Source organism: Bos indicus x Bos taurus, chromosome 6, assembly GCF_003369695.1.
Source record: "Bos indicus x Bos taurus breed Angus x Brahman F1 hybrid chromosome 6, Bos_hybrid_MaternalHap_v2.0, whole genome shotgun sequence".
NCBI lineage: Eukaryota > Metazoa > Chordata > Mammalia > Artiodactyla > Bovidae > Bos > Bos indicus x Bos taurus.
In genome coordinates, this window is record NC_040081.1 from 7,581,642 (window position 1) to 7,605,223 (window position 23,582).

At 39.0% G+C, this 23,582-nt stretch overlaps 1 non-coding gene across 1 annotated transcript; it reads right to left on the reverse strand.

The window, feature by feature from the left end:
* Positions 1-23,256: 23,256 nt before the first annotated feature.
* On the reverse strand, positions 23,257-23,328 carry TRNAC-GCA. The gene has a single exon. It is a non-coding gene; the product is annotated as a tRNA-Cys (tRNA).
* Between the last annotated feature and the right edge of the window lie 254 nt (positions 23,329-23,582).

Here is a 23,582-nt window from a genome sequence, read left to right on the forward strand (position 1 = left end):
TATGTAGATAGTATGTGGCCAACTTTCTCTGGAACTTGTATGTATTCTGTCTAAACTCCCAAGTCCAGTGCTAAGAGCACAAAGGTCAAACCAAGAAGTTCTTATCTAAATTATCTCATTCAAGAACCAGAGGCACCCCTTCTCATCTAGGTTTTCATCTGGGGATCAGTGCTTGACTGAAATGGTAAGACATTGTGAACATGAGTTTTCTAAGGATGAAAGTGGAATCAGTTCAGTTTGTACGTTTATGGGGCCTGTGAATATGGATTAAGCACCTGTTTTACATCCTCATTATGGTAGAGGAAACAGACACAAAAAGACCTAATGAGCACACCACATGGCAAATGCCATGGTGGAGGTGTTGGTTCAGGGTGGTAGGGCAGCACGAAGCAAGCACACAAATCAGCCCAGGAAAACCAAGGAAGGCCTCGCGGAGAAGATGAAGTCTGATTAGCTTTTAAAGTTGGTTAGAAATAAGCCAGATGCAAAGTTGGAGGGAGCAGAGGGAACACTCAAGCAAGGAAGAGTGGCTAAAATAACAAAAAGATTAAAAAGAAACCCAGCATTCATTGATTCAGGCACTGTTTTAAGTGATGCTTTAAACCATTTCATCTTCCCAACAAACATGAGGCAGCTGTTACTACTCTAAATCTCTGTGTGGGGAAACTATGGCATTGAATATTGAAGTAAATCCCCAGGGCCACAGAGCCAGTAAGTGACAGAGCTGAGACCGAGACCCACACTGCTTGGCTCCAGTATGTATATTCTAACCTCTCTGCTGTACAGTCTTTTGCTATAGTTAATGGATGGCTATAGTGAACTGTAAGTGGATTGAAACTGCTGGATAAAAATCTTAGTTTGGGAAGTAAGACACAGCTGGAGAGTCTCGCTAGTAGGTATTGATTTTGTATATCTTGGTAAGAATATTGGGCTAGGGTTTCTCAAGTATAATGAGTGATCAATTTTATTTTATTATTATTTAAAAATTTTCAAAATGACATAGGATGATTTGTTTATAAAATATAAAACCACATGCTTGGATATTAAGCAATGTGAAATTACTGTTAAAATTTAACTGCATCTTCTCAAATTCTGTGCTTTCCTAATCATGAATTAGTAACAAATGGTTGGTAGAATAACATTCTGATGATTATTGGTTTACATATTTTACTTTGTTCTGAGGTGTTGCTAAGGTTTCTAACCATTCAGAAGGTCAGTGATCACCTTAGGTATTGGTGTCCCTGTAAAGAATGGATCAGAGGCTGACAAGACTGATTACAGGGAGCCCAGTTAGGCATCAGTGACTAACTCAGGCAAGAGATGACTAGAACCCAAACTGAGGCTGTGGTTGCAGCAATGACAAGTGAGACGGATGGTTTTGAGAAGCACTTAGGAAATGGAACTAGCTTGGGCCCGTGAACGTGATTCCCCGTCTCAGCTCTACCAGCTCCATGTGATTGCTTGTTCTGCTTTCTTCCTAAATTTAATTTTTAGAATATCAGTCTCTGGAGAAGGAAATGGCAATCCACTCCAGTATTCTTGTGTGGGAAGTCCCATGGATGGAGAAGTGTAGCAGGCTACAGTCCATGGGGTCACAAATAGTTGGACACGACTGAGTGACAAGACAACACAACAACAGGAATCCGTCCCTTGGGATGGTTGTGAAAATGTAATGAGATTGTGCTTGGACATCTCCTCACACGGGGTCTGGTTGCTGATATCTGTGCTGTACATGGTAGTTAAAAGCAAAAGGAATATTTTTTTCTGTGTTAAGATCCCAGACAAGGCCTAAGTTTCCCACTTCAATACCAGAACCCCCTCCTGAGATCCTCCACGAAGGGGTGGGCTTGTGGGCCTCCAGGCCTTGCAGCTCTCCTGTCTGCCTCTGCTGTCCCAAACCATGACTGTGAGAGTCATCTCCCATGCCTGCAGCATGTGCTAAATATGTGCTTATGAAGTTAATTCAGAAGAGCTACTATTTATCAGGCAATTCCTGACATTTATAGTTAGTCACAGTTTACAAAGAAAAAAAAAAAATCAATCTCAGAAGCTACCAGCTATGTACTTCCTAAATCAAAACTAATTTTTCCTTCAAAATTCACTGGACATTTTATTGAAGTGAAAGTCCTTTTAGACTCTAGGTTCCTAATATAGTGAGATAGGCTGGGCTGAGGGCGGATGGGAGACCTGGTGGGCTGCAGAAAAGGATCATTCTTTCATTAAACACTTGTCTTGTGCAGGAACGTGGGGCAGTGCCAAGGAATGAGCAATGAGCCTTTAGAGGGAAAGACAGGTGACCCAAGAGTTGAGGCTGAGATTCTTTAAGCTGTCCATGCAATGAGCCGTGTGCTGACCTGAGCAGAGAGCCAGCAAGCAATTGATGGGGAGCCCTGCAATTTGCAATAAGAGGCTTAAGGTGGTATGTGGTATACAGCACGGAGGTTGGTGGTGGGGTTGCTGACACTCAATTAAAAAGTCAAGGTTTCAGTCTTGGGCATTGCAATTCTAAGCAAGGACTTAATTGTGGTTTCAAAGGCTAAGAATTCAATTTTTGTGAACTTGAGTTTGAGGGCAAGGGAATGATCATTTTCTGAATGTGCCAAGTACTTCAGTAAATGCTTTACACGTGTAATCTCATTTCATTCTCACAGTAAATCTGCCAAGTAGGTAAAGCCCTTATTTTGAGAAATTTGAGGGTAGGACTGTTAAGAAATGTGCCTAATGTGCACAGTTATGAAGTGATGAAGCTTGTTTTTCTCCCTGCTGTGATTGTGTTTTTCCCCAGGATACCTGTTCTTCCAGCTATGATCGTCGTTAGTATCCAGTTGATGAGCCATTGACCTTAGGGCTTCCTATGTAGTGAGAACACAGAGCTTAGTATACATGGCTGGGGAAAGCATCATTTGGGCTTCATAAATCTCTAGAACTTTTTTTTTTCCTTAAAGGGGAAATCTGGAAAATTTAGAAGTTTTATTCTTTGAACAAAAATGTTTTTGATCCTCTTCTGTGTGGCAGGTATTATTTTAAATATGTAAGATATATGAGTAAACGAAACAAAAGAGAAATCCACAATTCCAGTAGGGAAAAGATAATTTAAAAATGTAATGTTTAGTAATTCTTGTGTGTGCACTCAATTGCGTCCTACTCTTTGGGACCCCATGGACTGTAGCCCACCAGGCTTCTCTGTCCACGGAATTCTCCAGACAAGAATGCTGGAGTGAGTTGCCATTCCCTTCTCCAGGGGATCTTCCCCACCCAGGGATCAAACCTGCATCTCTTGCATCTCCTGGGTTAGCAGGCAGATTCTTTACCACTGTGCCACATGGGAAATCTTAAGTAGTATGAAAGTATTAGTTGTTCCGTTGTGCCTGTCTCTTCGTCACCTCATGGACTGTAGCCTGCCAGGCTCCTCTGTCCGTGGAATACTGCAGTGGGTTACCATTCCCTTCTCCAGATCTTCCCGACCTAGGGATTAAACCCAGGTCCCCTGCCTTGCAGGCAGAATCTTTACCATCTGAGCCACCAGGGAAGTCCACTTAAGTAATATCGTATAAGATAATAAGTTAATGTTAAAAATCAGGGTGTGGGGCATCAGACTTAAAATTTTAAATAGAGTTTCCATGGTAAATATCACTGAGCAGTTGGCATTTAATTTAAAAATGGATTATCCCTATACTCAAAGACTATCTGCTAGTCCCATAAAACTGTATGTAAATTACCATTACACTTTGTTTATTCATGTTTTTAAAAAGCGTATTTATTTATTTTAATTGGAGGACAATCACTTCACAAACATTACACGTTTAAAGGAGCCTACATGTTTGAGGACTTTTCGTTCAGTCAGTGCTACCTCTACCTACCCTACCTCAGCCCTGTCAGTGTCTACGCTAGTGACTAGATGCATGTGATCCCAGTCCTGCTTTGAGGTTGAGATAAATTCTGGTAATCTTTTGGGAACTCCTCCCCACTGGTGAGTGAGCCCTGAAAATAACAAGAGCTTAACTGGGCAAAATAAAATTTTAGGTGATGATGTGAATTTTCCTCTGCAGTCTTCCTAATTAAATCCATCCTGCTTGGCCCTCCCACGTGATTGGACTTCTGCTCAGCACCCCGAGGGATGGATTACCTGATTTACATCCTGGCATCATGTGACTGCAGAGGACCACAGTGGCAGAGAGGCATCTCTCACCATTTATAACCACGCTCCCTTGGCATTTCTCTTGATTCCTTTAGGAGTAAACCAATATTTTGTGAATATAATGTTGTATGCAAACTTGGGAAGATTCCCACCCCCCGACCCGCCGTACATAACATCATCAGCTGTATTTAGTGAATTCCGGTGACCTTAGACAGTATATTTTTTCCCCTCTGCACCCATCAAAAATAGAAAGATTCCAAGAAAATGTATCCATAAGGGGAAGTTTGACTGTAACTAAACAGACAGATGTTTAAGAACATGCTTTTCTTAATCAAATATGGTCTGTGATGCACAGAGTATCAGAGGGCTTGAAAAAAGCCAAAACTACAGAAGCCTCCAAAACTAAAGAAGCCTCATGGAGCTGAGATATAAGCTTACCATGGCTTGTTAACAGAGCTTGACAGCTTGTGTACTGTTTCACCCTCTTACATGCCTAATAAAGTAATAAAAATGTATGCGGGATAAATAAAAAAGGTTCTGATTCGTGAGGCATAAAATCTCTGCTGTGAACTGGAATAGTTTTTTGAGTTACAGTTACATTTTTATTTGTAATTTTAAAAGTGCAGCCAACAGTTTGTAGAGCGCTAATGTACACACATGTGTTTTATTTGAATGTGTTCATTTACCTTTCACCATATATGCATGCACTTTTTATCAAGGATAAGATTTTGTTTTTAAATCGATTTTTCAGTAAAATGACTATTCTATTAATCTGTCTTTAAACACACTGTCTCTCTCAGACACACCCTCTAAGAAAACAACCAAAAATATTTAGAGTTTTAAATAGATGAAGCTTTTGTTAATATGCCTTATTATTTAGCCCCTGCTTGTGAGAACACAGCAATGTGTAACATTATTAAGCATAAGGACAAAAAAGTTATGACTTAATCATTTTGCTAATGTGGGCTAAAAAGATCACAGAGGCTGTCTAATTTCCTTCCGTGGGATGACTCATTATAATTATTCTGTTCAAAATCAATTTCTTTAATCATTGAAGAGTTACAAATAAAATAGTTAAATATGAATATCTCTTTTTCTCTTTTATTTTTAGTATTCAGAAACATGTATAAAAACCTTAATTAGGTAATTCATGTGTTTTTCCCCAAACTGCAATTTTATTGACAGTTATTATATTCATATCATGTATGTAATCATCTTTTATTCTAAATAACAGGGTTTTTTAAATTATTACAATTTTGTACAAGTTGAAGTTTGTATATTCAGATCTTGAAAGAATCTATGTTAAAAATATTTTGTTGGAGTCTTTTACTTTCCTACTATCCTTTTTTTTTTTTTTTTAAGAAACTACTGTAAATTTCATGGTGGACTATGATTGTTTCACTATGTAAATTTAAAATTTTAGAAAATGAACATATTATTTTTCATGATTTTGAATTTAATGCATGGTCACTGGAAAATCAGAACAAAACTATAAAATAGGAAGAACCTCCGTCAAACTTTCTCTCTTATCTAGGAATAACCACTGCTGAAGTTTTTGTTGTTGCTTTCCTTAATTCTTTTATTTTTGGCTGTGCTGTCTTCGTTGTTGCGTGGGCTTTTCTCTATTGTGTTGAGCGGGGGCTACTCTTTGCTGCAGTGTGCAGGCTTCTCACTGCAGGGACTTCTTTTGTTGTGGAGCATGGGTTCTAGGGCATGCCCATGTCGATGGTTGTGGCTCCTGGGCTCTAGAGCACAGGCTTGAGTTGAGGCCCACAGGTTTAGCTGCCGTGTGGTATCTTCCCAGACCAGGGATCGGATCCGTGTCTCCTGCACTGGCAGGCAGATTCTTGACCACTTGAACCACCAGGGAAGCTGCAAAGATTTTTACATATACATTCAGACTTCTAATATACCTCTATATTTTTACATATATATTTATTAATATCAGTACAATTACTTTTTCACATATATTCAGTGATGTATTTTATATATATATATATTCACATGTAAATGTAAGTGCCTATATATTGCAAAGGGATTTATAGCACAGATAATTTTATATCAGTATTTTGCTTATGGAAATTAGTAATAAGAAATGTGACTTGAGTCTTTATGGGTAGGTAGATAAGACAGTCATGTCATTAATTTAAACTTTCCATATAAATGCAGTAGAACCATTATATTTAAGTTAGTAAATCTCTACTCCCTGTTTCAGCCATTCTGCCATTCATATATGATCTCCTTATTAAGGCCTTCTTTATGTCTTTCCCTTCCCTGAAAGATAACAGAGCCAAGTCTTGTCTTTCTTTATATCACATCCAGTGTTTATGGTGGGTGAGCATGTAGTAGGTAAGTGCTTTAATAATTAATTGATAATGGGTCATATACCTTTCTGGGATGGGGCACCAGTATTTATCCAAGCATGTTGTCTTCAAGAGCAATGACATTTCTTTGATTTGTGAATCCCTTGTGCATTTAATGAATAAAATATTTATTAAATCCTTCTATGGCTTTGCAGAGAAGGCAATGGCAACCCCCTCCAGTTCTCTTGCCTGGAAAATCCCATGGACAGAGGAGCCTGGTGGGCTGCAGTCCATGGGGTCGCTAAGAGTCGGACAGGATTAAGCGACTTCACTTTCGCTTTTCACTTTCATGCATTGGAGAAGGAAATGGCAACCCACTCCAGTATTCTTGCCTGGAGAATCCCAGGGATGGGGGAGCCTGGTGGGCTGCCATCTATGGGGTTGCACGGAGTCGGACACAACTGAAGTGACTTAGCAGCAGCAGCATGGCTTTGCAGAATGTTCCAGAATATCCTCTAAGAGTATGAAGAAGAAAAGGTGCCCTTTAGGCAAATTCTGCTTTTTAGGGAGTAGGGAGAAGTGAGACCTATAAATTCCCTAGTCCTTTAATATCTTACTTAAAATTTTTAAATTACATGTTATAGGTGTATAATATAGTGGTTCACAATTTTGAAAGATTATACTTCATTTATAGTTATTATAAAATATTTGCTTTATTCTCTTGTTATAGCTTATTTTATATCTAATAATTTGTGTCTCTAAATCCCTTATCCCTATATTATTGCTATATTTATTATATATTACCCCTACTTAGTTTTTTTTATCTTTTAAAATTCTAGGTATCTAAAACAATGAATAATACTGAATCTTATATCATGCAAACCAGAAACAATGTTTGTTTTTAATTATTTTATAGAATAATAGATACTGAAAATTTCTGTAATGAAAATGTGAAAACTAAAATATTCTATTAGATTAATCCAGATAATATATTACTTCTGTCTATAGCAAACACTGAAACCTTTTCTTTAAAATTATTTTACTTTAATTTTTTAATAGACTTTATTTTTTAAAGTAGTTTTAGGTTTACAGCAAAACTGAGTAAAGATACAGAGATTTCCTATACATTCTTTAAAATCACTTAAAAGAGTGGTAAATACATTTGTTGCAATAAACTATATTGACACATCATTATGTTTAACTTTGAAAAACTGCCAAACTGTTTACCATAGTGACTGTACAATTTTGCACTCCTACTAGCAGTAAATGGGAGTTCCTGTTCCCTACAAGAGACTGAACTAGACTTGTCTGTGAGTGTCCAGGAGTCTCTGAAAGAGGCTAGGATCAGGGGTACTGAATACAACAGACAGGGCCCAGTGTGGTATAAGTCCTTTTGAAAGAGGTTGCCATTACAGTCATTACCCCTACCATAGTTAGACCTTAGACCAAATGACAGGGAGGGAACAGTACCACCATCAACAGAAGACTGGATTAAAGATTTACTGAGCATGGGCCTGACCATCAGTTCAGTTCAGTAGCTCAGTTGTGTCTGACTCTTTGCGACCCATGGACTGCACCACACCAGGCCTCCTTGTCCATCAACAACTCCTGGAATTTACTCAAACTCAAGTCCATTGAGTTGGTGATGTCATTGAACAACATCATCCTCTGTCATCCTCTTCTTCTCCCTCCCTCAATTTTTCCCAGCATCACAGTCTTTTCAAATGAATCAGTTCTTCACATCAGGTGGCCAAAGTATTAGAGTTTCAGCTTCAGCATCAGTCCTTCCAATGAATATTAAGGACTGATTTCCTTTAGGATGGACTGGTTGAATCTCCTTGCAGTCCAAGGGACTTTTAAGAGTTTTCTCCAACAGCGCAGTTCAAAAGCATCAATTCCTTGGCCCTCAGCTTTCTTTATAGTCCAACTCTCACATCCGTATATGAATACTGGAAAAAACATAGCTTTGACTAGATGGACCTTTGTTGGCAAAGTAATGTCTCTTATTTTTAATAGGCTGTCTATGTTGGTCATAACTTTACTTCCAAGGAGCAAGCATCTTTTAATTTCATGGCTGTAGTCACCATCTGCAGTGATTTTGGAGCCCCCAAAAATAAAGTCTGCCACTGTTTCCATTGTTTTCCCATCTATTTACCATGAAGTGATGGGACTGGATGCCATGATCTTAGTTTTCTGAATACTGAGTTTTAAGCCAATGTTTTCACTTTCCTCTTTTACTTTCATCAAGAGGCTCTTCAGTTCCTCTTAGCTTTCTGCCATAAGGGTGGTGTCATCTGCATATCTAAGGTTATTGATATTTCTCCCGGCAATCTTGATTCCAGCTTGTGCTTCATTCAGCACAGCGTTTCTCATGATGTACTCTGCATATAAGTTAAATAAGCAGGGTGACAATATACAGGCTTGATGTGCTCCTTTTCCTTTTAGAACCAGTCTGTTGTTCCATGTCAAGTTCTAACTGTTGCTTCTTGACCTGCATACAGATTTCTCAATAAGCAGGTCGCATGGTCTGGTATTCTCATCTCTTTCAGAATTTTCCACTGTTGTGATTCACACAGTCAAAGGCTTTAGTATAGTTAATAAAGCAGAAGTAGATGTTTTTCTGGAACTCTCTTGCTTTTTCAATGATCCAACGGATGTTGGCCATTTGATCTCTGGTTCCTCTGTCTTTTCTAAATCCAGCTTGAACATCTGGAAGTTCAGAGTTCATATACTGTTGAAATCTGGCTTGGAGAATTTTGAGCATTACTTTGCTGGCATTGAGATGAGTGCAAGTGTGTGGTAGTTTGAACATTCTTTGACATAGCCTTTCTTTGGGATTGGTATGAAATGAATCTTTCCCAGTCTGGAGGCCACTGTTAAGTTCTCCAAATTTTCTGGCATATTGAGTGCAACACTTTCACAGCATCATCTTTTAAGACTTGAAGTAGCTCAGCTGGAATTCCATCACCTCAACTAGCTTTGTTCATAGTGATGCTTCCTAAGGCCCACTTGACTTTGCATTCCAGGATGTCTGGCTCTAGGTGAGTGATCATACCATCATGATTATCTGGGCCGTGAAGCTCTTTTTTGTACAGTTATTTTGTGTATTCTTGCCACCTCTTCTTAATATCTTCTGCTTCTCTTAGGCCTATACCATTTCTGTCCTTACTGATCTCATCTTTGCATGAAATGTTCCTTTGGCATCTTTAATTTTCTTGAAGAGATCTCTAGTCTTTCCCATTCTGTTGTTTTCCTCTATTTCTTTGCACTGATTACTGATGAAGGCTTTCTTATCTCTCCTTGCTATTCTTTGGAACTCTGCATTCAAATGGGTATATCTTTCCTTTGACCATTGGAGCAAGACCCAAATTCCCCCACAAGCAGTACCTCCCATCAGGAAATTCCACAAGCCTTATTTATGTATCCACCAGAAGACAGACAGAATGAAAACCACAATCATAGAAAATAACCAAATTGATCACATGGATCACAGCCTTGTCTAACTCAATGAAACTATGAGTCATGCCTTGTAGGCCCACCCAAGATGGACGGGTCATGGTGGAGCATTCTGACAAAATGTGGTCCATTGGAGACAGGAGTGGCAAACCACTTCAGTATTCTTGCCTTGATAACCCCATCAGTTCAGTTCAGTTCAGTTGCTCAGTAGTGTCTGACTCTTTGCGACCCCATGAATCGCAGGACACCAGGCCTCCCTGTCCGCCACCAACTCCCAGAGCCTAGCCAAACTCATGTCCATTGAGTCGGTGATGCCATCCAGCTATCTTATACTCTGTTGTCCCCTTCTCCGCCTGCCCCCAATCCTTCCCAACACCCGGGTCTTTTTCAATGAGTCAACTCTTTGCATGAGGTGGCCAAACTATTGGAGTTTCAGCTTCAACATCAGGGCTGATCCCCTTCAGAATGGACTGGTTGGATCTCCTTGCAGTCCAAGGGACTCTCAAGAGTCTTCTCCAACACCACAGTTCAAAAGCATCAATTCTTCGGTGCTCAGCCTTCTTCACAGTCCAACTCTCACATCCATATATGACTACTGGAAAAACCATAGCCTTGACTAGATAGACCTTTGTTTGCAAAGTAATATCTCTGCTTTTTAATATGCTATCTAGGTTGGCCATAACTTTCCTTCCAAGGAGTAAGTGTCTTTTAATTTCATGGCTGCAGTCACCATCTGTAGTGATTTTGGAGCCAAAAAAATAAAGCCTGACACTGTTGCCACTATTTCCCCATCTATTTCCCATAAAGTGATGGGACCAGATGCCATGATCTTTGTTTTTTGAATGTTGAACTTTAAGCCAACTTTTTCACTCTCTTCTTTCACTTTCCTCAAGAGGCTTTTTAGTTCCTCTTCATTTTCTGCCATAAGGGTTGTGATAACCCCATGAACAGTATGAAAAGACAAAAAGATATGACACTGAAAGATGAAATCCATAGGTCAGTACATGCCCAATATGCTACTGGAGAAGAGTGGAGAAATAGCTCAAGAAAAAGTGAAGAGGCTAAGCCAAAGTGGAAACAATGTCCGCTTGTAGATGTGACTGGCAATAGAAATAAAGTCTAATGCTGTAAAGAATAATATTACATATGAACCTGGAATGTGAGGTCTGCGAATCAAGGCAAATGGAAGTGGTGAAACAGGAGATGGCAAGCGTGAACATCGACATTTTAGGAATCAGTGAACTAAAGTGGACTGCAATGGGTGAATTTAACTAAGATGACCATTATATACTGTGGGCAAGACTCCTTTAGATGAAATGGAGTAGCCTAATAGTCAACAGAAGAGCCTGAAATGCAGTACTTGGGTATTTTCTGAAAAATAACAGAGTGATCCCTGTTCATTTCCAAGGCAAGTCATTCAGTATTACCCTAAGTCAAGTCTATGCCCACCCAGTAATGCTGAAGAACCTGAAGTTGAATGGTTCTATGAAGAGCTACAAGACCTTGGAGAACTAACACCCCAAAACAATGTCCTTTTCATCATAGGGGACTGGAATGAAAAAGTAGGAGGTCAAGAGGTACCTGGAAGCAAGTTTGGCCTTGGAGTACAAAATGAAGCAGGGCAAAGGCTAATGGAGCTTTGCCGAGAGAACACACTGGTTATAGCAAACACCCTCTTTCGACACACAAGGGGTGACTCTACGTATGGACATCACCAGATGGTCAATACTGAAATCAGATTGATTATATTCTTTGCAGCCAAAGATGGAGAAAATCTATACGATCAGCAAAAACAAGACCAGGAGCTGACTGCGGCTCAGATCATGAACTCCATTTTGCAAAATTCAGACGTGAATTTTAAATTAAATTGAAGAAAGTAGGGAAAACCACTAGACCATTCAGGTATGACCTAAATAAAATCACTTATGATGACACAGTGGAAGTGACAAATAGATAGAGGGATTAGATCTGATAGACAGAGAGCATGAAGAACTATGGACAGAGGTTCATGACATTGTACAGGAGGCAGGGATCAAGGCCAACCCCAAGACAAAGAAATGCAAAACGACAAAATGGTTGTCTGAGGAGGCCTTACAGATAGCTGAGAAAAAGCTAAAGTCAAAGGAGAAAAGAAAAGACATACCCATTTGAATGTAGAGTTCCAAAGAACAGCAAGGAGAAATAAGAAAGCCTTCCTCAGTGATCAATGCAAAGAAATAAGAAGCTGCTGCTGCAGCTAAGTCACTTCAGTCGTGTCCAACTCTGTGCGACCCCATAGACGGCAGCCCACCAGGCTCCCCCGTCCCTGAGATTCTCCAGGCAAGAACACTGGAGTGGGCTGCCATTTCCTTCTCCAATGCATGAAAGTGAAAAGTGAAAGTGAAGTTGTTCAGTCGTGTCCAACCCTTAGTGACCCCATGGACTGCAGCCTACCAGGCTCCTCCATCCATAGGATTTTCCAGGAAAGAGTACTGGAGTGGGGTCCCATTGCCTTCTCCAGAAATAAGAAGAAAACAGTATAATTGGAAAGACTAGAGATCTCTTCAAGAAAATTAGAGATACCAAGGGAACATTTCATGCAAAGATGGGCTCGATAAAGAACAGAAATGATATGGACCTAACAGAAGCAGAAGATATTAAGAAGAGGTGGCAAGAATACCTAGAACAACTATACAAAAGAGATCTTAATGACTGCGATAACCATGATAGTGTGATCACTCAACTAGAGTCATACATCCTGGAGTGTGAGGTCCAGTGTGCCTTAAGAAGCATCACTAGGAACAAAGCTAGAGACAGTGATGGAATTCCAGGTGAGCTATTTAAAATCCTAAAAGATGATGCTGTTAAAGTGCTGCACTCAACATGCCAGCAAATTTGGAGAACTCAGCACTGGCCACAGGACTAGAAAAGGTCAGTTTTCATTCCAATCCCAAAGAAGGGCAATGCCAAAGAATGCTTAAACTACTGCATAATTGACCTCATCTCATGCCAACAAGTAATGCTCAAAATCTCCAAGCTAAGCTTTAATAGTACATGAACTGAGAACTTCCACATGTTTAAGCTGAATTTAGAAAAGGCAGAGGAACCAGAGATCAATTTGCCAACATCATGGAGAAATAAGAGAATTCCAGAAATACATCTACTTCTGCTTCATTGACTACACTAAAGCCTTTAACTGTGTGGATCACAACAAACTGTTGAAAATTCTTAAAGAGATCAGAGTACCAGACCATCTTAGAAATGTATATGTCAGTCAATAAGCAACAATTAGAGACAGACATGGAACAACATGTTGGTTCCAAATTGGGAAAGGAGTACATTAAGGCTGCATATTGTCACCCTGCTTATTTAACTTATATGCAGAGTACATCATGTGAAGTGCTAGGCTGGATGAAGCACAAGCTGGAATCAAGTTTGCCATGAGAAATATCAATAACCTTACATATGCATATGACACCAACCTCCTGGCAGAAAGCGAAGAGGCACGAAAGAGCCTTTTGATGAAAGTGAAAGAGGAGAATGAAAAAGCTGGCTTAAAACTTGACATTCAAAAACTAAGATCATGGCATCCAGTCCCATCACTTCATGGAAGATAGATGGGGAAATAATGGAAATAGTGACAGATTTTATTTTCTTGGGCTCCAAAATTACTGTGGATGGTGACTGAAACCATGAAATTTAAAGATGCTTGCTCCTTGGAAGAAAAGCTATGAACAATCTCGACAGCATGTTAAAAATCAGAGACTTACTTTGCTGACAAAGGTCCATCTAGCCAAAGCTATGGTTTTTCCAGTAGTCATGTATGGATATGAGAGTTGGACCATAAAGAAAGCTGAATGACAAAGAGTTGATGCTTTTAAACTATGGTGTTGGAGAAGACTCTTGAGTGTCCCTTAGACTGCAAGGAGATCCAACCAGTCAATCCTAAAGGAAATCAGTCCTGAGTATTCATTGGAAGGACTGATGCTGAAGCTGAAGGCCCAGTACTTTGGCCACCTGATGCAAAGAACTGACTCACTGGAAAAGACCCTGATGCTGGGAAAGATTGAAGGCAAGAGGAGAAGGGGATGTCATAGGATGAGATGGTTGGATGGCATCACCAACTTGATGGACTTGGGTTTGCACAAGCTCTGGGAACTGGTGATGGACAAGCAAGCCTGGCCTGCTGCAGTCCATGGGGTCACAAAAAGTATGACATACCTGAGCAAATGAAGCGACAGAACTGATATATATATATGTATAAACATGTGTGTGTATATATATATACACACACATATACATGCCATTCAAATATATATATATATATTTGAATCCCATTATTGCTATTATTTGGAGAAGGCAATGGCACCCCACTCCAGTACTCTTGCCTGGAAAATCCCATGGACGGAGGAGTCTGGTAGGCTGCAGTCCATGGGGTCGCTAAGAGTCGGACACGACTGCGCGACTTCACTTTCAGTTTTCACTTTCCACTTTCATGCATTGGAGAAGGAAATGGCAACCCACTCCAGTGTTCTTGCCTGGAGAATCTCAGGGACGGGGGAGCCTGGTGGGCTGCCGTCTATGGGGTCGCACAGAGTCGGACATGACTGAAGCGACTTAACAGTAGCAGTATTGCTATTATTATTTTCAACAAATGTTAGATCATTTAAGAAAAAGAAAAGTACAGGTTTTATCTTAACTTGTTCCTCCTCCAGTGCTCTTGTTTCTGTGTAAGTTCAGTTTTTTGATTTGTATCATTTTCCTTCTCTTTGAAGTCATTCTTTTAACATGTGTGTGACAGAGAATTCTAGGTGTTTTTGTTTTGCTTTGCTCTTCTCTGTATGCTTTAAGTGTTTCACTCTACTCTCTTTTCTTGTTTTTTTTTTTTTTTTCCCTGAATAAGTCAGGTGCAGTTATCATATTTGCTCCTGTGTAGATAAATTGTCTTATCCTCTGGCTTCTTTCAAGATATTGTCTTTATCTTTGCTCTTTGGCAGATTGAATATGATATGCCTAGGTGCAGTTTTGTTTTTTTTTTTTTTTTGATCTTTGTTTTTAATTTGGTGTCTAACATTAGTTTAAAATATTATTTCATCATTGCTCAAATATTTCTTTTCCATCTTTTTTTCTCCTCCTGGAATTCCAGTTTGATGCTTGTTACACTTTGGTAGTCATCTCTTAGCTCACTGAGATCCAGGTTGGACTTCCGATCTCTAGAACTGTATGGGAGTAGGTTTGCGTTCTTTTAAGTAACCAAGTTTGTGATAATTTGCCACAGCAGCAATAGTGTTTTGACAATTTCTCTTATTGTATTTACATGTTTTTTTCTCTTTGATCTAGATTTCTTTTTCTAACCAACTTTGCACACATCTTTTAAGTAGCTTAAACTTTTCCTGGAAACAAGATAATGCTGGTAAGTAAATGAACAAACAAAACAGTGCGGCATACAGTCCAAGGTCACATTATATAAAATGAAAAAATTGTACTAAACAAACAATTTAAAAATGCTGCTTAATAAATCAAGAGACTTATTGTAGATCGCTGAGAGATTTTCAAGTAAGAAAAAATGCCATTATGCTATGTTGTTAATTAAAGATGTCTGTATGAAAACTTGAGTCAAGTTCTTCTCTGTAAAAGGTAAAGAAAGTGACTTGGAGAAGAGATAAAGATGGCTTTCTAGTAATTCTCTGGAGAAGTTTCTCCACTGGGGCAAAACCATTACGAGGGCTGATTAGTTAGATGTAGATGAAATTAGAGTTAAAATGATCATATGATTTATCATCAATATTCAGATACCTTTGAGAGTAAAATGGGGCACTATTAATACTTAAGCCAAGTAACAAGTATAATTGGGGTGAACTGGGAAAACTGGGACCTATGATCCATCTAGATGGGGAGACTAGCCTTACTGAATGAAAATAACATGTTTTGAAAAGACTGCAAATAATGAACATTAGGATTAGACATCATAGTGTTTAAAACTACTGTCTCTAGAGCCAGAGGATCTGGGTTCACTAGTTCCCCATCTGTGGAACTATGGGCGCATAGAAGTGATTAGTTTTTTGTGATGTTATGATAATGGCATGACATAATGCACATGGAGTTTTTACAGTGTCTTGCCCAGAGCAAGTGCTCAAGAAATATTATGTTCTTTCTTTCTCCTTACTAATAGTGATGTTCTTTGTCAACTGTGGTAAAGTAATGGAATGAAACTTGAAGTAGGAATAGTAAAGTTGCTTGTGGTGTGCATGCGTGTGTGCTCATTCATGTCCGACTCTGCAACCCCACCAACTTGTAGACTGCTAGGCTCCTCTGTCCATAGGATTTTCCTGGCAAGGATATAGGAGTGGTTTGCCATTTCCTTCTCCAGGGGATCTTCCCAATCCAGGGATCGAACATGGGTCTCCTGCATTGTAGGCAGATTCTTTACCATCTGAGCCACCATAGTTGAGATATAAACAAACAAGACAAGATATCGCCTCAAGAATGATAACTTCCTCAGTGTACATTCATTGAGGGTCTAACACAGGCTAGCTGCTAAGTTGCTTCAGTCGTGTCCGATTCTGTGCGACCCCATAGATGGCCTCCTACCAGGCTCCCCCGTCCCTGGGATTCTCCAGGCAAGAACGCTGGAGTGGGTTGCCAGTTCCTTCTCCAACACAGGCTAGGTACTTTGCTAATCATGGAGTTTGACTTAAATGGATAAGATGTGGTATGTCTTTCTTGGCTGAGATTCTCAGTATAACATTTCTGTCTTTCAGATGTTTCAGTTGGATGGATCAGCAACATGAATGTTACGAAAGGGTCAGACTGTGCTCTGTTGTGAGCTCTGATAGGATGGTTCCCGTGTCTGTTGTGCCCACAGTGTGGTGTCTGGCTCACAGTAGTTACTCAATAATTAAGTGGTTGAATACATTGAAAAAGATCTCAACTTCACTTCTTAGTTACTCAATAATTAAGTGGTTGAATACATTGAAAAAGATTCAACTTTTTCAACTTCACTTCTGAAAATGTGTAATCACACTGAAAGGAAAATTGTTTCTCTACTAGTCACAACATTTTTGACGTTAAATGTGTGGTTTTCCATACCAAGCAATTCTGATATTAGCCACTTGGAGTTAGTCCTACAAGGCTACACTCCACTTTAGATGCCAGCCATAAGAATTGGGTCCTTGGTTATCTACACTTTTGTCCAACTTGGCTACAGACCAGGGATTTCCACACCCCCTTCTCAGGTTTAATAATGGCTCACAGAGTTCAGGGAAACACTTCCGTTTTCTGGCTTATTACAAAGGTTGTCATAAAAGATACAGATGAGCAGCCAGATGAAGAAGTACATAGGGCAAGGTCTTGAAGGGTCTTTGGCGCAGCTTTTGTGCCTCTGGAACAGAGTGTCCTACCATTCAGACAGGAGTGTGTTCATCAGCCTGCAAGCTTTCTGAACCTCCTGTGTAATCCAGGAGTTGTTGGGGCTTTATCATGTAGGCATAGTTCCTTTTATTGAGTTATTATTCATTCTCCAGACTCTCTTTCCTCCCTTGGGGATGAAGGTTAGGGCTGAAAGTTTTAAGCTTCTAATAATGGCATGGTCTTTTTGGTGACCGCCCCCAATTCCCAATTTATATGGGGACCCCCCGTCACCACACATCTTTTTAGCATACAAAAAGACATATCACTCTGGAGATTCCAAGGGTCTTAGAAGATCTTTTATTAGGAACTGAGTTTAAAAGACCAAATATGAGAACACAAGGTGATTATAGTACCCCTATCACTCAGGATATTGCAAGGATTTTAGGGGACTCAGTCAGGAACTGCAAGAAGGACCACTATATATATATATATATATATATATTTCTTATTAGTTCACACATACTATTTTATTTTAGTAGAGTATGAACAACGGTTTATTGTTAAGACCTCATTAAATGAACAGAGATAGAAACATTTTATACAAGTTGGTTTAAGAGGAAATACTATAAATACTATTATTAAAATACTTTTATTTTAATGCAGAAATCACTCCAATAGAACAATTTATGTATTCTACCCACAGATATTAGTGAAAACATAATCTTGATGATTTGTGAATATTATTCATAATCCTTATAAAATAACATATGATTAAGTACTTAAGAATATTGTAAAAGGAGATTTTAGTGTTATTTTAAAGTTGCAAGATTTCAGTCGCAGGCCTGATTTTATATTTAAATCACATTGCAGAGAAGCTTAGAGATACAGTAACTAATTCATTTTATAATATTTTATTCTTGATCATCAGAATTAAATATAGGCCAATAACAACCTAATTTCTTATTTTTAAAGAGTAGTAAAATATATAATTGAAATTCTTCACTACTTTTTACTAGAATAATGTTTTTTTTTTCCATTGTCTGATATTACTTCAAGATAATAAAATTTGTGAGGTTTGGGTTTATATAATAAAATTCTTAATGCTCTTGAAGGACATAAAGTGATTATAGGAGATGGAGTCAGAAAGATGAGGATGAGATCATTAGAGATTTGGGAGACATTGTAAGAACCTTGGCTTTTATTCTGAAAGCAAGGTAATGCTCAAAATCCTTCAAGTTAGGTTTCAACAGTATATGAACTGAGAATTTCCAGATGTACAAGCTGGATTTAGAAAAAGTAGAGGAACCAGAGATTAAATTGCCAACATCTGTTGGATCATAGGAAAACCAAAGGATTTCCAGAAAAACATCTACTTCTGCTTCATTGGCTATGCTAAAGCCTTGGACTATGTGGATCACAACAAACTGTGAAACATTCTTAAAGAGATGGGAATACCAGACCACCTTACCTGCCTCCTGAGAAACCTGTATACAGATCAAGAAGCAACAGTTAGAACTGGACGTGGAACAACAGACTGGTTCAAAATAAAGAGAGGAGTCTGTCTAGACTGTATATCGTCACTCTGCTTAGTTAACTTGTATGCTTAGTTAACTTAGTAACTAACTAACTAAGTTAACCAACTTAGTTAACTGCTTAGTTAACTTATAACTTGTATGTACATCATGCAAAATGCCAGGCTGGATGAAGCATGAGCTGGAATCAAGTTAGCCAGGAGACATTTCAATAACCTCAGATATGCAGATGACACCACCCTTATGGCAGAAAATGAAGAGGAACTAAACAGCCTCTTGATGAAAGTGAAAGAGGACAGTGAAGAAGCTGGATTAAAACTCAAAATTCAAAAAACTAAGATCATGGCATCTGGTCCCATCACTTCATGGTAAATAGATGGGCAAACAATGGAAACAGTGACAGACTTTATCTTCTTGGACTCCAAAATCACTGTAGATGGTGACTGCAGCCATAAAATCAAATCAAAAGACTCTTTCTCCCTGGAAAAAAAGCTCTGACAAATCTAGACAGCATATTAAAAAACAGAGACATTACTTTACCAACAAAAGTCCAGATAGTGAAAGCTATGGCTTTTCCATAGTCTTGTGAGGATGTGAGAGTTGTACCATGAAGAAAGCTGAGTGATGAAGTGATGCATTCGAATTTTGGTGCTGGAGAAGACTCTTGAGAGTCCTGCAGACAACAAGGAGATCAAACCAGTCAATCCTAAAGGAAATCAACCTGAGTATTCATTGGAAGGACTGAGGCTGAAGCTGAAGTTCAATACTTTGGCCACCTGATGTGAAGAACTGACTCACTGGAAATGACCCTGAGCCTAAGAAAGATTGAGGGCAGGAGGAGAAGGGGGCACAGAGGATTAGATGGTTGGATGTCATCACTGACTCAATAGATATGAGTTTGAGCAAACTCCAGGAAATAGTGCAGGACAGGGAAGCCTATTTGGCTGCAGTCCATGGGGTCTCAGAGAGTCAGACATGGGTGAGTGACTGAACAACAACAAGTGAGAAGTCATTGGAGAGTTGAAGATGAGTGGCAGAATCTTCAGTTTTAAAAGATTATTCTGTGTGCTGTGTTGTGAACAGATTATAGGACTGTGAGTGATTATTGCTTGAAACAGGATTGAAATAGTAGAGATAAGATGTGATCTTCATTTTAGATGTATCCTCAAGGTAAAACTGGCTTTGTTTGGAAAATTAAGCTGAGGTGTGAGAGAAGAGTCAGGGATCACTCCATTGTCTTTGGACTAAGCTGTTAGATAGATGAAGCTGCATTTACTAACAAAAGCAGCTTTATTCAGGATTGTGTGGATGTCAGGAGTTTAAGTTTCAAATATCGATAAGACATCCAAGTAGAATGGAGAGAGCTTTATGAATTTGAAGTTTAGGAGATAGAATTAAAAGTATAAGTTTGTGAGGCATCCAGATACAGATTATTTAAAGCCATAATACCAAATGAGATCTCCAAGGGAGTATAAATGCAAGCACAGAAATGAGGTAGTTACCCAAGAGGGATTTAGGATTAAGATAAGAATTTTGGTTTTGGTTTGCTTTATAATTATTAGCATGATCCAGAAGAGAAGGAAAAATTTATAATGAGATAATGACAATTTGTGGAATAATATGAAGGTGGGATCCAGTTCTCAAAGAGAAGGCTTGGCATTATATAGGATCAAGGTATTTTGGTTATTATACATTAAAGCTAATAGTTGATATTTTGTGTCCTTTTAAATTTTAACCACTCTGGTGGTATATGAGTGAGTGAGTGAGTGAAGTTGCTCAGTCATGCCTGACTCTTTGCGACCCCATGGACTTTAGCCTACCAGGCTCCTCCATCCATGGGATTCTCCAGGCAAGAATACTGGAGTGGGTTGCCATTTCCTTCTTCAGGGGATCTTCCCAACCCAGGGATCGAACCCAGGTCTCCCGCATTGCAGGCAGAAACTTTAACCTCTGAGCCACCAGGGAAGCCCCTGGTGGTATATAGTAGTATCTAATTTCTCTGATGTTCATACGGTTGAACATTTTTTCATATGTTAGATGTCCATTTGGATTTTCTCTTTTCTAGTGAATCCATTCATAAAACTTGAAGGGAAATAAACAGGAAGGACAATCAGAACATTAGCAGCTATAGGACAACATCGGAGGATCTAACATATGTGTAATTGCAGTACCAGAGGAGAGGTGAGAGAGAACCAGGTCATTTGATCACATGAAGAATAAAGACTTCTCAAAACATTTGAAAGATATTAACCCACATATCCAAGAAACTTAGTGAAATCTAAACAAGGTAAATACAAATTTAACCACACTTAGAGGCATTGTGAAGATGTCATCAGACATGTGAAGATGAAGATAGAAAGAAAACAGAAGAAACAATATGAGAGGCAGCGAGATATAAAAGATGTTACCTTTAGTGGAAAAACAATAGGTATTACTTCTCATTGGAAATAGTGAAAATGGAATATACAGTACACAGGAGAGGATCTGTTTCTTAAGGTTCCAGAGGAACCTTAAAAAGAGAGAACTCTTTTTTTGAATCAAATAGAATAGCAGAGCCTTGACCAACAATTTCTGCAGCAGCTAGTCCAGGAGCAACAACTTCTGCAGTAGTCAGCCCAGATCAAAATGGGCTTGGCCAATGATTGCCAGCTTCCCTGTTTCCAAATTAGGAACAATCAAAGGGGCCGAATACACTCCCTAATGAATCGCAGAAGATGTCCAATTTTGAGTTACCCTATGCCCATCTTTCACCAACAGCCTTTAATCAAAGTACAGTTAAAGCCTTCCTCGTTGTTCACTGTAAAACCTTCTAACTTTGCTGCCTGCCTTTGAGGTTATGTCAAATGCAACTTGTTTTAATTTCCTATGGCTGCATAACAAATTACCACATATTTGCTGGCTTAAAACAGCACGCGTTTATTATTTTAGCATTCTGGAAGTCAGAAGTCCAAAATGTCTCTTATGAGCCTAAAATCAAGGTGTCAGCAGAGTAGTAGTCCTGCTAGAGTTTCTAAGGAAGAATCCATTCCTTGTCTTTATTAGCTCTTGCAGGCTGTCAACGACTTGTGGTTGCATATCTCTGACCTTTGCTTCTGCTGTCATGTCTCTTCTGACTCTGAGTCTCTTATAAAGACCCTTGTGATTATATTCAGTCCATTTTCTTATCTAAGGTAATTTCTTCATCTCAAGTTCCTTAAGTCAAACATATCTGCAAAGTCCATTTTTCTATGAAAGGCAACATACTTGTAGGTCTCAGGTATTAGCTGTGAACATCTGTGATGGTTAATTTCATGTGTCAGTTTTACCGGGCCACGGGGTTGCCAGATATGTGGCCAAACATTATTTTGTATGTGTTCATGAGAATGTTTTTGAATGAGATTAACATTTGAATCAGCAGATTTAGTAAAATAGATTGCCCTTCCTAATGTGGATGTTCCTCATCCATTCAGTAGGAAATCTGAATCAAACAAGGAGCCCAGTAAGGAACTTTGCTGGCCTTATTGTTTGGCTGGGACATTGGCCTTCTGTCTTTGGACTAGAAGTTTTGCTGCTGGCTCTCTCGGGCTTCTAGCTTGCCAGCTACAGATCTTGAGGCTTCTTGGCCAAATTTTTATAGTAATCTCATGTTTACTGAGTGATCCAACTCCTTATAATCTCTCTCTATATGCTTGTGTGTAAATATATATATATATATGTATATACTTATATACCTATCTATATGCCTATATACTTCTCCATCTAGCTAGATCTGTATCTTCTATTGGTTTTGTTTCTGTGGAAGACCTTGACTAATGTAAGATCTTTATAGGGGTCATTGTTTGATCTAACATGCAAGTTATGGTGGCTGACTCCCTTGTTACAGCCAGCTCTGAAAATAGTCTCTGATTGTACTCATTTGGTAGTCTTTGTTTATTTCCACACTGCAGATAGAATTTCTACATCATGTTGAGTGCCTAGTGCAAGGGGTATTAAGAGAGATCTATAGCAGCACCGAAAGTATTACTTTTTACAGATTAAGCAGAACCTGTAGCAAGTAATATCAACTTTATAACATTTCTCTGACTAGCTTTATCAACACATTTCAAGGAGCAAGACTGTCCTGTGTAGCCCTGAATTCAAGGAGCACAAAAAAGGATTGATTCTGATATCTGGGAAGACACTGACCATTGCTAACATCAAAGAAAGAAATATGTGCAGATGAGTTTCTTTTTCTTTCAGATATTAAGTTATCATAACATCGTTTATGTGGTTTAAATATCCATTTCTACTGGGCTGAGTCTATTTGTCTCTCTCTCACATACACACACAAAATGTTTGTCTGTGTGTATGTGTGTGTGTGTGTGTATACACACATACATGTATATATATGGTGGTTTAGTTGTTAATTAGTTTCTGACTCTTGTAACCCCATGGACAATAGCCTGCCAGGCTCCTCTGTCCATGGGATTCTCTGGGCAAGAATACTGGAGTGGGTTGCCATTTCCTTCTCCAGGGAATCTTCCCTAACCAGGGATTGAACCTGGGTCTCCTGCATTGCAGGCAGACTCTTTACCAACTGAGCTACAAGGGAAGCCCCCATGTATATGTGTGTGTGTGTGTGTGTGTGTGTGTGTATGTGTGTGTGTGTGTATATATATATATATATACACACATATGTATACACATACACATATATGCTGTGCTTAGTTGCTGTGTGTGTATACATATATATATATATACACACACACATACACACACACACATATATATATATGCTGTGCTTAGTGTCTCAGTCGTGTCTGACTCTTTGCAACTCCATGGACTGTAGCCCACTAGGCTGTCAGG